The sequence below is a fragment of the Chrysochloris asiatica genome, unplaced genomic scaffold, assembly GCF_000296735.1.
Source record: "Chrysochloris asiatica unplaced genomic scaffold, ChrAsi1.0 scaffold00100, whole genome shotgun sequence".
NCBI lineage: Eukaryota > Metazoa > Chordata > Mammalia > Afrosoricida > Chrysochloridae > Chrysochloris > Chrysochloris asiatica.
The window spans coordinates 8,908,360-8,925,529 of NW_006408618.1; positions in this window are offsets into that span (position 1 = coordinate 8,908,360).

Here is a 17,170-nt window from a genome sequence, read left to right on the forward strand (position 1 = left end):
AAAAAAAAAAAAAAAAACTATATGGGATTAAACGGACAACAGCAACTTGAAAGATGAGCTAGGAAGTTTAGGGGGTCACTGAGCTTATGTTAATGGTGAGGATTAATTTAGAAAAGGAGGGTGAGAACGCACAAGTCAAAGATGGCAATCAGTGTTATGGAATTGTACAGGTTGAAACTGTTGAATTGCTATATATTTCTCAACAACAACAACAAAAAAGTAAAGATGGAAAGATTTCATCTCCCATTATTTGAACATGTTATCAGGAGGAAACAGTTCCTGGAGAAGTACATCATGCTCAGTAAAGTAAGAATAACCAAAAAAGAAAACCCTCAGCAAAACTGACTAACACAGTGGCTCTGACAGTGGGCTCAACTTAGCAATGATATGTGATACATAGGGTCACTGTGAGTCAGCATCACTTAAGCACAACAGTAATATAGGTGATGACGAGGCCTGGTGGTGCAATAATTAAGTGCTTGGCTGCTAATTGAAAGGTTGGAAATTCAAACCCATCAACAGCTTGCAAAAGAAAATACCAGACGATCTGCTTTCATAAAGATTATAGCATAGGGAACCATATGGGTTACTATGTGTTAGAATGGACTCATTGGCATGCAACAACAACAATAATAACATAGATGACTGAGCTTTTGATTGGTGCAAATGGTGAATGCACTCGGCTACTCCCTGGACAGTTAGAGATCTGAGTTCACCCAGAGGCACTTCAGGAGAAAGACATAGCCAATTACTTCTGAAAAATCAGCCACTGACAACTCTATAGAGGACAGTTCTGCTTTGATATATATAAGATTGTCATAAATTGGAACAGACTAGATGGTAACTGGCTAATCTAGGAGAGAAAGAACAGTTAGCTTCCAGAAACGTCTGCAATTCCACCCACACAATGGCAAGCCAAGGGACAGTGTGAGGTCCAGACCCTTTTCACAGACACTGTTGTATTTAGTGATCCCTTCTCAAAGTGCCAAGGTACACAGCATAGATAGCTCTTGCCATAAAATGAGAACACTCAGGGAACCTGCTCTAGACAGTAGAAAATAAACCCTGAGCTTTAACCCAATTTACCAGAAGAAAATAAGACTTGAATTCCAGTGAAGGCTTCTTAGGCTTCCTTCAATTTCTTTATCTCATATACAAGATTTTCATGCGAGTACATGAGAGAAAGAGTAGACAAGTAGCTAAATTTATTTTCACAGAGATCCACGAGTGCATAGGCCAGATATATTTAAGAATGAAGATAGTTGTGTGTGAGAAAACAAGCCCTCAAGCAGAATTTGCTGTGACTCTAAAAAGAACTATGAAGAAAAATATTTTAAGAATTTGGAGATTAAATTCTTGATGGAAAAAATGGATTCATTTTCCACTCTTTAATGTCTCCAGGCTGGCATTCACTGTCACTGTGCCCCACAAGGAACTTCTGAAGGAACTCCGACTCATCCTAGATGATACTATTCAACTGTCACCTGCCCAAGAAAACTTGTTTGCTCTGCTTCTTGTGACCACACAGCTCCTGCTATCTACTTCTATTATAACTAATCACATTGTATTTTGAAATTAAAAAAAAAAATTGTCATAGCTATAAAGTCTGTTTCCTAGCCACCAAAACTAGCTCTCAGGCTTCCCAACACTAAATTGTAAACAGTAATTAGGACAGAGTTTTTGTCTAATTCAAAATCAAACCATGTTATCTCCAGCACCTTTGTCAGTGTCTGGACCAAAGGACGTGCTCGATGAAAGAGAGAGACATTGAAGGATGGAGGGGGAGAGAGAGAGAAAGGAGAGAAAAAGGAAGGAAAAGGGAAGGAAAGGTCCTTAATTAAGAGACTTGCTTCAGCCCAAGAAGAAGGAAGCTTAAAGCTTAAATAATCCCTTGTACTGAAGTCCTGGTGTAGCGCTGTGGGTTAATCTGCTGAACTGCAAGATAGATTTGAATCTCAAGGTCAGTGGTTCAAGCTCACCAGCCACTGCTAGGAAATCCTACTCAGGGTTCAACTATGAGTTGGAACTGACTTGACAGCACTTAGCAACAACAATAACAATCCCATGCAGCGTTTACTTTTGTTCCTCAAACTGTAAGTCCTCAAATTGCAAGATTTTTGGAACATGCCACTCTTGGCTCTGTTCCTTCCAGCTAACTTTCCACATATTTCAGGGTTTATTTCCACCAAGACTCCTCTCTTGTCCTCTTTTTCTCAGTCCCCCTAATGCACTGCAGCCCCCCAATGGTAGCCAGTTACTTGGGAAGTGTGAGCTCACTTTAATTTATATTCCAGCTGCCTTTTGAAGGGGGCTGTGTTCCAGCTGCACATTTGTATATTCATTGAGCCGTACTCTCAATTCCACAGCCTCCTGACAGCTTCAGATGGCAAAGCCATTTTTCATAAGGTGTGTAAGAGAAGGAGAGGGTCGAGCGTGCACATCACCTGGAAGAGACAGCAGCCTTGGAACAACTGAGAGAGCCAGATTGGGAAGAGAATTAGAAACTGAAGAACGAGCAGATAGTATCTTCTCATTCTATTGCCATCAAAGCTGCTGTACAGTTTTACTGTCTTCAGTTACAATTGCACAGAATATTCCAAATATCCTAGAACTCTGTTCAGGAGCTTACAAGCAAAATCACTGAACATGTGCTCTCTCTCTTAGTCACCTTTTCACTATGATCTTGCTGATCACAAACCCTGGAGTGAACAACCCAAGAACAAAAATAGAACATGTTGAAATAGCTTAAGGTATATAGGGAACAAGTTAGTAAAGAAGAAAAGGGTCAGATATCTAGTGTTCTTGCCAAAGAGTGGCGTTTACAGAAGAGGAATTACCCATGGGTCTTGGCTCCTGTCTCTGTAACTGTAACAGCAGTTGGCACATCAAAAACAAAATTGCTGGTCCACAGAAAAGGGAATCAATGAACCTAGGGCTACATTTTCCCCAGCCTGAACCAAGAGTTGTATTTGCACTGCTAAACAATCCTTAGCTTAGTATACAGTGGGACCCCCTACTCTACCTCGGTTGCTGTTTCCTGTCATCCCATAGTTTATACTCCATATTTGGACTCCTGCTTAAACAAAGTCTAATATGACTGATTTATACTCTATATGTTTCCTGTTTAAATCTAGAGTCCAGCATTACACTCCTTTAAGACGAGAACTGTTACTCACTTCATATTCAACCCCAATATTGTTTAACATAGCAGTGACCAGGAACTGTTGTTGTTGTTAAATGCCAATGAGTCAGTTCTGACTCAGAGACCCTGTATAGGGTTTCCGAGGAGCGACTGGTGGGTTTGAATGGCTGACCTTGCAGCTCAAACTGACCTTGTAGTCTAGCACATTATCCTGCAGCACTACACCAGGACTCCCAATATTGTTTAACATAGCAGTGGCCAGGAACTGTTGTTGTTGTTGTTAGCTGCCATCAAATCTGTTCTAACTCACAGCAACCTTATGTACAACAGAATGAAACACTGCCCTGTCCTGCACCATCCTCACAATTGTTGTTATATTTGAGCCTGTGATTGTTGCCACTGCGTCAATCCATCTCATTGGTGCTCTTCCTCTTTTTTGCTGACCCTCCACTTTGCCAAGCATGATGTCCTTCTCTAGGGACTGGTCCATCTTGATAATATGTCCAAAGTAAAAGACGCAAAATCTTGGCATCCTCACTTCTAAGGAGCATTCTGTCAGTATTTCTTACAAAACAGATCTGTTTGCTTTTCTCGCATCCATGATACTCTCAAAATTATTTTCCCATACCATAATTCAAATGCATCGATTCTTCTATGGTCTTCTTTATTTCAACTTTCTTCTATGGTCTTCCTTATTCCCATTTTTTCATGTACATGAGGTGACTGAATGTACCATGGCTTGATTCAGGAGTACTTCAGTCCTCAAAGTGACATCTTTGCTCTTGAACCCTTTAAAGAGGTCTTGTTCGGCAGATTGCCTAATGCAATATTTCGTTTTATTTTTTGACTGATGCTTCCATGATTGTTGATTCGAGAAACTTGAAATCTTTGACAACTTCAACCTTTTCTCTTTTTGTCATAATGCTATTTATTGGTCAAGTTTAAAGGGTTTTTATTTTCTTTGCATTGAGGTACAATCCATATTGAAGGCTGTAGTCTTCAATCTTCATCACCATTTCAAGTCCTCTTCATGTCCAGCAAGCAAGGTTGTGTCATCTGCATATTGCAGGTTGTTAATGACTCTTCCTCCAACTCTGATGCCAAGATTTTCACATCATCCAGTTTCTAAAATTATTTACTCAGCATACAGATTAAAAAAGTATGGTGAAAGAATATAACCCTGATGCACATCATTCCTGATTTTAAACCTTACAGTATCCCCTTGTTCTGTTTGAAAGATGGCCTCTTGGTACAAGTTCCTCATGAACACAATTCAGTGTTCTGAAATTCTCATTATTAGAAATGTTGCCCACAGTCTTTTACGATCTTCACAATCTAATACTGTTGCACAGTTAATAAAGTACAATTAAGTATCTTTCTGGTAATCTTTGCTTTCAGCCAAGATCCATCTGATGTCAACATGATATCCCTAGTTCTGAGTTCTCTTCTAAATCTTGCTTATATTTTTGGTACTACTGTACAGTTACAACCACTTTTTAATAATCTATAGCAAAACTTTACTTTTCTGTCCTTCTCCATCCTCACAATTGTTGTTATATTTGAACCTATTGTTCCTGCCACTCTGTCAATCCATCTCATTGGTTGTCTTCCTCTCTTTCGCTGACCCTCCACTTTAGCAAGCATGATGTCCTTCTTTAGGGACTGGTCCATCTAGATAATGTGTCCAAAGTAAAAGACACAAATCTCATCATCATCGCTTCTAAGGAGAATTCTATCATTTCCACATTCCATTGGGTCACCTCTATTTGGTATGGGCCCAAATATGGATCTCTTTCAATTAATTGACCATGTAGCTGTCTTCCAAATTTCTTGGCATAGATGTATGAGTGCCTCTAGTGCTGCCCCACTTTGTTGAAACATTTCAATTTGTATTCTGTCAATTCCTGGAATCTTGGTTTTCACCACTGTGTTCAGTGTAGCTTGGACTTCTTCCTTCAGTATCATCAGTTATTGGTTATATTCTACGTCTTGAAATGGTTGAACGTCGAACAAATCTTTTTGATACAGTGACTCTCTGTATTTCCTTCATCTTCTTTTAATGTTTCCTGTTTTGTTTACTATTTTGCCCATTGTTATTATGTTGTTATTAAGTACCGTTGAGTTGGTTCTGACTCATAGTGACTTTGTTTAGGGTTTCTGAGGAGCAGCTGATGAGTTTGAACCACCTGCCTTGTTGTGCAAACTGACCTTGCAGTTAACAGAATCCTTCAGTATTTCAAGTTGAGGTTTGAATTTTTTTCTACAGTTTCTTTTAGCATAGGAAATGCTAAGCATTTTCTTCCCTTTTGGTTTTCTAATGCCAGGTCTTCACACACTTCATTATAATAATTTACTTTGTCTTCTCAAGCTGTCCTTTGAAATCTTCTGTTCAGAGTCTCTTCTGATATCCAGTTTGTTCTTTCCTTTCTTATAATTACCTTTTATTTTCTTCCTATATGATGTTCTTATCATCTCAAAACTCTTGGTCTAATGCACCAAATCTGTTCTTGAGATGGTTTCTAAATTCAGGTGGGATATATTCAACATCATATTTTGGCTCTTGTGGAGTTATTTATATTGCTTCAATTTCAGCATGAAGTAGCATATGAACAATTGATGGTCTGTTTTACGGTCTGCCCCTGGCTTTGTTTTGACTGATGTTATTGATGTCTGTTGCCACAGAGTAGTCAATTTGATGTCTGTGTATTTCATCTGTTGAGAGCCATGTGTATAGTCAACTTTTATGTTATTTTAAAAGGTATTTACAATGCATATGTCATGGGGCTTGCCGTACGAACTTCAACATCTTTTTACATATATAACCAAGGCCATATCTTCCAATTACCAATGCTTCCTCTTCATTTCCAACTTTCGCATTCCAATCACCAGTAATTATTAATGCAGCTTTAATGCATATTTGATCAATTTCAGCCTGAAGAAGTTTGTAGAATTCTTTAGCTTCATCATCACAGGCTTTCATGGTTTGTGTGTAGATTTGAAAAATAGTACATTAACTCATCTTACTTATGTAGATTTATCATTGGGAGCAAGTTGAAGTATTTGCTAACAAGCAAAGATATACAAGAGAGATATGATTTCCCATAAGAAAAAAAAAATCTTAATGTGGTGGAATATACTTTCTTCTATCAGAAGAGACATTTAGGGAACAAAAACAATCTATTTAGGAGCAGCATTTTCATTACACATGATTAAGATGCCACATTCTATCCAACGGGAGTCAAATGTTCCTTAGCCCAATATTATCAGAGATTCTACTTTTAGGACATAGAATCAAAGTTGTATCAATAGGAGGACTATGCTTTCCTATGTCAGGGATTAAAACGGTTGTCTTCAAAAGAAAATGAAAACTCACTACGCCAAAAAATGTTTGCTCTTGGGTAAGCCTGGAAGAAATTAATCCCAACCACAGTATCAAAGGAACAGAAGTGAGATCAGAGCTTTATCCATCTCCTCCACCATCATCCCATCAGTGAAACAATTCTCTCCTCTTTGCATTCAGAAAACTCTAGGGTAGCTGGTCGAACTTACTTTTTATCTGCCTGAAGGTATAGAGGCTCCAGAGTCCTTTCTCATGAGTTTCCTGAAAGAGTAGATTGACAATCCCACATTTGAGGAAGAAGCTTTGAAAAGTAATGCATAAAGTCAACAAGAAGGGACATAAGAACTAGAGAGGGTTCAAGAGAGAGGGAGTATTTATGCAGAAATCCCTCCCCAAACCTAAACTATGAGGCAGAGGGCCCCTACCCCTTGTGTAGTATATGAGAAGGAGTTAGTGAGGTAAGGTCCCAATTCTTGGTGTCTTATTCTGCATTGTTTCATGATGTTTACCCTTCCTATCCCTCAAGAAAACAGTTGATTAAATGTCCACTGGGATTATAGTGTGGAGAAGGCAGGAATGGGGCAAGTTTTTGTTCTCCATGTGGCTATGGAAGACACGAGGCTGACAAGGGTCCATGGGGACCATTAGTGGCCTGTCCTTGCGATCCATTACTTGGCAAATAACCTTAAAACACAATGAACCAGGTGGCCAATGGGGTAATGAGAATCACTTGTTTCACCTGATGATAGAAAAAAAAAAAAAGGTGTTGTTTTAGATTCGGATTATACTAGAGGTCAATGTCTCCTGATGAGAATCTGTTTTGAGCCTGGAAACATACACAGAGCTAGAGTGTGTATCAGGGTATTTCTATAAGAAGGATAAAGACAAAAGAAAAACTTGTTAGGAAGTAAAGTATTAAACTCCTAAAGAATTCCAAAATTGAAGTCAAGAAAGAGATTGAAAATTCAAGAATGACCTAAGTTAGAACACAATGAAATTATTTCAATATCCTATAGCTTTGAAGCAACTTGATCCAGTCTCAAGAGCTACCTTATATTTATGTCCCACTTTCATATAACTTCTCTGAAGTGATCCTCTTAACAACCTTATAAGAGAGAGAAGGCTGATAAATTATTGCCAAGTTTTAGAGATCAAGAAATAGATTGATTCTCTGACCTCAATTCTTACTTTGCTTTTTCCTGTGACATCCTGAGCTAGGATATCTGCTTTTCTTTTAGACTTGGCATGCCATGTAGGCAGGAGGAAGATGAGGCAGTCTGCTGCCATAAAAATTTACAAACTTGAAAGTCCTATGAGACAATTCTACTTGTCCTATAGGGTCACTTTTAGTTGGAATTGACTTGACAGCAGTAGATTTGATTTGTGGGTGTGTCGTAGGGCATTCTTAGATGCCTACCTAGCATATACGTCCTTCTGAAAACTATCTATCACTCAAGGTTCTGGCTGAAGGATGAACAGATATCCTATTTGGGGACCATGTGATTTTTCCTCATCTCCTAAGGCTAAACCTTGAATAGCTTGTTGACTCAAAGAGGGCCAGTCATATAATCTGCCCCAGGAATTTAAAATTGGGACATAGAAAATCTAGTTAAAGGGTATTGGGCATGGGATCTGAGAAGTCAAGAAAGAACTATAATCATGGAAGCTATTGCCTGCGTCATGCATGCCAAGGCAGAAAAAATCAGTCTACATAAGAAATGAAAAAGATATGCTGAAAAAAGTGGAGATGGAAATACTTGTTCTATAAAGATAGAGAAGTCTAAATTTTATTCTTCTAGTTCCTAAGATCTATATTTCCTTTTTACCCCAGATTGATGTTTTCTCTATTTTTATTCCAAGCTAGTCAGAGAGAGTTTTTATTTATTAAGACTAATCTACTCCTGACAAAGATGATTTAGAGTTCCCTTTCAACGGAACCACATTGACCCTGCAAGTATCCTTTAGCCACTTGTTGGCTAGAGCATAGCGGGACCATCTTGTGACGGAAACTAAACACATTGTCACCATCCCACCTTATGCTTTCTTCTCTGCCCCCACCCCCTAACATATACTCCCTCCAAAGAAGTCCTAGTGATGCAATGGTTAAAACACTTAGTACTACCTGAAAGGTTGCTGGCTTGAACCCACCAACTTCTCCATGGGATAAAGATATTGTGGTGCTTCCATGAAGATTTTCAACCTTGGAAACCTTATGGGGCAGTTCTACTGTGTCCTATAGGGTCACTATGAATCAAAACCAACTCTAAAGTAGTGGATGGCTTATATTCCCTCCACTGTCCTTCTCAAAAGGAGCCCTGGTAGCGTAGTGGTTACGAATCGGGCTGCGAACCACAAGGTCAGCAGTTCAAAGCTACCAGTGGTTCCGCGGGAGAAAGATGAGGCATTCTGCTCCCGTAAAGATTGACAGCCTCAGAAACCCTGTACAGGGTCACTATGAGTCGGAGCCAACTCCATGGTACTTAACAACAACAACATCCTTCTTCTCAACAATTTTTACTCTGTACCCTGGCATGCATACTCTGTGGTAGGTGAAAGCCCCTACTTTCTTTGCCTTCCCATTTCTTGCTAAATGGAAACACAAGTGTCTCTGAAAGTCATATTTTCAATTCAGCTCATTCAAAACAGAAAATACTCATTCTCTCAAATCATGTATGCCATGGATGATGAAAAAGAATCTGCATGCTCCTAGTTTTTTCCTCTACTACACCAGTGCTGTTCCTTACCACAAAACCCTATTTTGTCTTATAAACCAGACATCATTCACATCACTTTCTTGTTGCTTATTTATTAGGGGGTGTGTGCTGGATCGATTTATTGCAATCATCAAAATACTGTTCTACATGGTAGCAATATCTGCTACAAAATTTCCAAGAATTCTGTTCTGCATTTGATTACTGTATGCAGTTATACCTCAATATAAAAAAAAAGTATTTCTACTTGGAGCATCTTGAATGATTTCTATTTACTGATCCAGACCTTAAGGGGAGAATATTTTTGTTTCTAATCCTGATGACTTCTTTACATGTGGAGGAAGCACCACTAGCTTTTTCTAGTCCTAGCCTTTCTGGTGTGGCACTGTAGGATAAGCACTGGACTGATAACCACAACATCAGTGTTTCAAAACCACCAGCTACTCCTTGGAAACCCTAAACAGGGTTGCTACTAGTTGGAACCAATTCTATGGCACTTCACAACAACAGCCTTTTTCTTCCCCCTCACTGAGAAGGATTGACCAAATGAGTCTGATTAAGGAGCTGGGATTGCATACACCTGCCTCTTTCTCTTTCCTTTGCTTCAAAAATCATGTTCTTCCCTGTTCTCTAATAACCAGGCTTTCCAAGGACAAGCCTGTAGTGTTCTAGAGCCTCCTAAGTCTGGGTGTTCAATATTAGACAATACACTTGTCAGAAGATATAAGCCACATTATTCAACAGTAATCTAATCAGAAATAAAGATCATATTTTGACCACCATCAATTTTAATTCTTGTATCATTCTTAATTGGCTTCAAATTTAGATTGGAAAAAGATGGTGTTTATGTGATCCCATAAAACTCCAAAACTATAATTAGTTACTTGCTGGTAATACTCCCATTTACAAGTAGCACTTCAACAATCTTTCTCTTTATTTCCATGTTCCACCATGGACCTGTATATTTTCATTTGAAGGTGGTCAATTCAATAACCCAGCTCCAGATTTTCTTGGTCCTTCTAAGAGTTCTTACCTTCACTGTACCCATTCCCTCTGCCCTGCCCTGATCCATACCAAATTTTAAATTCTATCTTTTTCACTTCCATCTTCAAAGTGTTCAACCTTCTCATTTCATTATTGCCTCTAGTCTCAAGTGTGTGATAGCTCTCGACATGTCCTTTTTTCCCAGGCTGACCAGGACAATCAGATTTCCCTCCCTTCATAAATAGTCTATAGTCTATGGTTATCAATCAATATGTTTTTGTCTAGTAACTCAAATTCCTTCCTCTTTATTTCTTTAGCCATTCACCCTAAAGCAAATCTGAAAACATAGATCAATTCAACTCTTTAACTATCGTATTCTTCAACAGTTGTGTGCTGATCGAGAAAACTAATGATTTTCTGGATTGATGCCACTCCTGATGTAAGTAACTTCAGCTGGAAAATTCATTGCTGCTCTGTAATCTTTGTGCATTTCCCTTGTCTGAGTTTCATCTAATTCACTTCTACTACAAGCCACCACATTCCTTAAATTCCTTAACCCATCCCTTTTCCCTATACTTTGCAACAGACTTTGCTCCCTACATCATAAAGACAATAATGGTCACTGGGTAAAATGTCTACAGATTTCTACCCATCTTATTACAGGCAGTTGCATCCACTACCATTCGTAATTCCTTCCATTGGCTTTAGAGGAAGAAAGGGACCTATCTAAAGCATATCCTCCATTCTTACATATGTTTTCACTCACTCATACTCTAAGGACTCTGGATCCAGCAATAGGTTCCCCTTTCACTATTGCTCATATAACATGAGGGAATGAACAGACTTGAGTCTCTGCTATTTTAAAATATACCATCCCTTGTCTCTTCATTCATTAGCAATCTCCTCCAGATCAGTAAGACTCCAAAATATCTCTACATTCCTTTCATTTCATCTTTTCAACCCAATGTAACATCTTCCATCATAGGCATCCTGTTATTTAATTCATTTCATACTTAATTCTCAGTGTCTTGTGATACTACTGGCCATATTTTCTTTGAAATTCTCTTTTAACTTTTTATTGTGAATTGAATGAAGGTTTACAAAGAATATCACCAACTTTACATTCATTAATGATATTCTTTTTTTTTCTCTGAGACTCTTTATGATCTGTTTTCTTCTGATTCTCCTTCACCTATTTTGATCATTCTCATTATACTTCTTAAACATTTTCCACTGTGTGCTACTTAAATGATTAATGTTCTGCTCTCAAGTCCCTTCCTTTTTCAATATTTAAACTCCCCTTGCATGAAGGTGTCAGTGTTCACAAGTTCATATACTGTGTATACACATATGGCACCAAGATCTTTGCCTCCTACTTAGACATTTTCTTGATTTTGGTCAAAGCTCTTTGCCATACATGTTTATCTCAAATATCTCTCTTGTTGTTTATTGGTTGCGAAGTTAAATGCCATCAAGTTGGTTCTGACTCATAGCAATCCTGTTGTTGTTGTTGTTGTTAAGTGCCGTCGAGTCGGTTCCGACCCATAGCGACCCAGTACAAGGTTTCCGAGGGTGTAAATCTTTACGGGAGTAGAAAGCCTCATCTTTCTCCCGCGGAGCGGCTGGTAGTTTCGAACCACTGACCTTAAGGTTCGCAGCCCGATTCGTAACCACTACGCTACCAGAGCTCCATAGCAATCCTAGATACCTCAATTATGTTTGAGCACTCTCCAAACATAATTTACCTCCATCGAACATAAAACCTTATATAATTGTTGTTTATTAACACTGTGAAGGCAGTTATATCTACTGAGTAGCCGAAACTAGCAACTTCTAAGTCATCCTCTACTCCCCTCTTACGCTCATATTCACCTTTCACTGCCTTTCCTTTTCCTATCTTATATTGCACATATTTACCACCTTCTTATCATTTCTACAGTTGGTGGAACATTTATTACTTATACAATTGCAGATGTTCCTAACTGGTTTCCTGCATCTATCCTTGGCTTTGTCCAATCCATCCTATGCACTGACCAAATGGAAATTTTTCTAGTATGCAAATTCCAAGAAAGTAAGCCAGGAACAAAACACATCTTTTGGACCTCATGATCTCTACATGTTGAACCTTTTGGATCCTGGAGACAGAGTGCTGTGACACCAGAGAAGTGAGGATCAAATATATGCTGCATATTTCTGATTCTGCATTGTTTACTGTTATCTTCCCTCATAAGCCTTATTTATAATAATGAAGATTATCAGTAACTTCTGTGTGACTATTACAACAGATAATGTTGTTGTTCTTCTGTTGTTCTACAATCTAGCTGGTTCCAACTCACAGCAACCCCATGCAAAGCAGAATGAAACTCTGCCCAGTACTGTACCATCCTTATAATGATTACACTTGAGCCAAGGCTGCTGACACTGTGGCAGTCCATATCCTTGGGGTCTTCCTCTTTTTCACTGACCCTCCACTGTACATCCAGAAATAAGAAAGCAGAAGGAATAGAAGCAAATACTGTTGAATGATGATGCATGAAGGGGATTGTAATCATTGCAATGAAAAGATCAGTATAAAACCGATGTTCTCCCATATAAACTATCACTCAATTCACAATAAAAACTTTAGAGAGTAAGTACAAAAAATTAAATTAAGCCTCACTACACTGACTTCTAAGGAGTATTCTAGTTGTACTTTTCCCAACATAGATTTGCTTGCTCTTCTGGCAGCCCATGGTACTTTCAATGTTCTTCACCAATGTCATAATTCAAAGGCATCAATTTTTCTTCCATCTTCCTTATTCAGTATCCAACTTTCACACACATATGAGGCAACTGGAAATACCATGGCTTAGGTCAGATGCACCTTAATTCAAAGAGATTTTTGCAGCAGAGTTGCCTAATCCAATATGTTCTTTGATTTCTTGACTGCTGTTTCCATTAGTGTTGATTTGTTGATTGTGGATCCAAGCAAAAGGAAGACTATACAAACTTCAATCTTTTCTATATTTATCATAATATAATTCATTGGTCCAGATGTGAGGAGCTTTGTTTTCTTTACATTGAGGTCCAATCCATACTGAAGGCTGTATTCTTTGATCTTTATCAGTAAGCATTTCAAGTCTTCCTTATTTCCAGCAAGCAAGGTTGTATCATTGCATATCACAGGTTGTTAATGAGTCTTCCTCCAATTCTGATGCCACAATCTTTTTCATATAATCCAGATTCTCAGCTAATTTGCTTAGAATACAGATTTAAGAAGTATGGTAATTTAAAAATACAATCCTGGTGCACACCTGTCCTGGTTTTAAACCATTCATTATCCCCTTGTTCTGTTTAAATGACTACCTCTTGGTCTATGTACAGGTATCTCATAAGCACAGTTAAGTGTTCTGGAATAGCCATCTTCACAATGTTATTAATTAATCATCATTGTACATATAGTTAAAAGCCTTTTCATATTCAATAAAGCACAAGTAAACATCTTTCTGTTATTTTCTGCTTTCAACCATGATCCATCTGATGCCATCAATGGTATCCTTAGTTCCATGTCCTCTTCTGAATCTGGTTAGAATTTCTGGCAGTTCCCTGTCAATGTACTGTTGCAACCCTTTAAAAAATGCCTTCAGCAAAATATTTACTTGCATGTTATATTAAGGATATTATTTGAAGATTTTCACATTCCATTGGGTTACCTCTCTTAGGAATGAGCAGATATAAGTATCTAATCCAATCAACTGGCCAGGTAGTTGTCTTCCACTTTTCTTGCCATAGATAAGTGAGCACTTCCAGTACTGTGTCAGTTTGTTGAAATATTTCTATTTCTATCCTGTTAATTTCTGGAGCCTTGGTTTTGTTGTTTTTTGTTTTTTTTTGCCAATGCCTCCAATGCATCTTGAGCTTCTTTTTTCAGTATCATTGATTCTTGATCATACGTTAACTCTTGAAATGATTGATTCTTAACCACTTCTTTTTGGTACAGTGGGCCTTTGTATTCTTTCCATCTTATTTTTATGCTTTGTGCATCATTAAATATTTTGAGCATAGAATCCTTCAATATTGCAAGTGGAGGCTAGGATTTTTTAGTTCAGTTCTTTCAACTTGAGAAATGCTAAGGATGTTCTTCCACTTTGGTTTTTTAACTTCAATTCTCTGGACATTTCATTCTAATACTTTACTTTGTTTTCTTGAGCTCATTTTGAATGTTTCTGTTCAATTCTGTAACATCTTTTGTCTTCCTTTTCCTTTATCTTCTCTATGCTCAAGAGAAACTTTCAGAGTCTCTTCTGACATCCTTTTTTGTCTTTTTCATGATTTTTTGCTTTCTTCCTGTATGATGTTCTTGTTGTCATCCATAAATTTTCTGTACTATGGTCATCAATGTCTAACGTATCAAATCTGTTCTTAAGGTGATCTCTAAATTCAGGTGGGATATATTCAAGGTCATATTCTGACTTACATTAACTTGCTTTCCTTTTCTTCAGCACCAGACTGAACTTGTATGTGAGCAATTTATGGTCTGTTCCACAGTCTGTCTCTGGCCTTGCTTTGACTGATGATATGGTGCTTTTCCACTGTCTCTTTCCACAGATATAGTCAATTTGATTCCTGTGTAATCTGTCTGGTGAGGTCCATGCTTATAGTCATCTTTTATGTTGTGTAAGAAAGGTATTTGCAAATAATATGTCACTGGTCTTGAAAATTTCTATCATGCAACCTCCAGCATCATTTCTATCACCAAGACCATATTTTCCAACTACTGATCCTTTCTCTGTTTCTAATCTTCACATTAAAGTCACCAGTATTTATCAGTGAATCTTGATTGCATATTTGATCAACTTCAGCCTGAAGATGTTGGTAGAATTCTTCAATTTTATCATCACTGACTTTAGTGGTTGGTGTGTAAATTTGAATAATAGTGGCTTTAACTGTACCTCCTTATAAGTATATGGATATTATCCTATCACAGACATTGTACTTCAAGATCAATCTTGAAATTTCTTTTTGATGATGAATGCCATTCCTCTTCAATTTGTCATTCTTGGCATAGTAAACCATATGATTGTCAGATTTAAAATGATCAAAACTAGTCCATTTCAGCTCACTAATGCCTTGGATATTGATTTCTATGTGTTCCATTTCATTTTTTGACAACTTCCAATTTTCCTAAATTCATACCATACATATCATGTGTTGATTATTAATGGATATATGCAGTTGTACATCCATTACTCATTTTGAACTGTGTCCCATCAGCAAATGAAGGTCCTGAAAGCTTTACTTCATTCACATCATTATGGATTACTTTAAGAAGGTAGTTTCTCCCCAGTAATTTTTTTAGTGCCTTCCAACCAACAGGGCTCATCTTCTGGCACTATATCTGAAAATCTTCTGCTGCTATTCATAATTTTTTCATCTTCAAGCTCTAGGTGTGATAATGTTCTGCTGCTGGTTAGAGGGTTTTCAGTAGCTAAACATTCAGAAGTGGTCAATCCCACCTTCTTCTTGGTCTGTCTTAGTCTGGAAGCTCTACTGATACCTGTCCTTGCTGGTATTTAAAATACTGGTGGGATCGCTTCCAGTATCACAGCAACATGCAAGCCACCACAGTATGACAAACTGACAGATGAGTGCTGGTCAACAGATTATTGAACCCAGAAAAAAAGTAGAATGCTTTAGAAGGGACATTTGTTGTTTTTTAGGGTGGAGGCATGCCTGACTTTCATTTCAAAGGAATTGACCTTAGGCTGATGTTGAGTTTGTTTTTCCATCCCCTTTGTGAAGTAAGAGGAGAAGAAGTCACAAACAATCTCCACATCAATTTACCAATTGTATAAATAGCTTCTTTTAGACAGAGCAGCACAACCCTATGATGTTAAGGTTAAAGATGTCTTATATGTCCAACTTTTCCACAATGCTATACCACTCCAAAGGAGATCTGATAGTGTGGTGGTTGCAGAACGGGCTGTGAACCACAAGGGCAGAAGTTTGAAATTGCCAGCTGTTTCATGGGAGAAAGATAAGACTTTCTGCTCCCATAAAGACTTACCACCTCAGAAACCCTGTACAAGGTTGCTATAAGTAGAAATGACTCCACAGCACATACCCACCAACCACCATACCACTCCAATGTTTCCATTATCAACTGCTACTCCTATCATCATTATTCTACCTCATTTCTTAGAGTTCCATAATTCACTGCAATATCTCACAGAGTTCATGAGCCATCAAGGAAATGACTCACATGATTGTAAGGGCTGGCAAATCAAGTCAGGTGATAGGACACTGGCTCAAGTCCAAAGAACCAGAGATCTGAAAAGGTGAGTCAGATGCAGGATCCAGAGCAAAAGAACAAACTTTATCTACGTGTTACTGCAGTCTCCTGTCTTGCTCAGTGCAGGCTACAGAGATTCAAAATGCCCAAAAGTGAAAGAAGTTCTTACTTAGTTGTTCCAGTGGAGGAGTGCCAGGAAATGAAAAGTAGAAAATGAAAATCTTCACAACTGAACCATCAAACAGCATCATCATGATAAAAGGAGAAAATACTGAAATTGTGAAAGATTCCCTTTTACTTGATCCACAATCAATGCTCATGGAAGGAACAGTCAAGAAATCAAATGACGTATTTCATTGAAGAAATCTGCTGCAAATGACCTCTTTACAGTGTTAAGGAGCAAAGATATCATTTTGAGGATTAAGGTTTATCTGACCCAAGTCATGGTATTTTCAGTCATCTCATATGCATGCAAAAGCTAAATAAGGAAGATAAATGAAGAGTTGATGCATTTGCATTATGGTATTAAATATACTATGGACTACCAGATATTGGAGTCCTAGTGTGGTGTTGCGGGTTAATGTGCTGGACTTCAAAGTCAGTATGAACTGCAAGATTGGTGGGTTCAAGCTCATCAGCTGCTCCTCAGAAACCCTTTGCAGGGTTGCTATAGGTTGTAACCAACTCAAGGGCACTTAACAACAACAACAAGCCAAAAGATT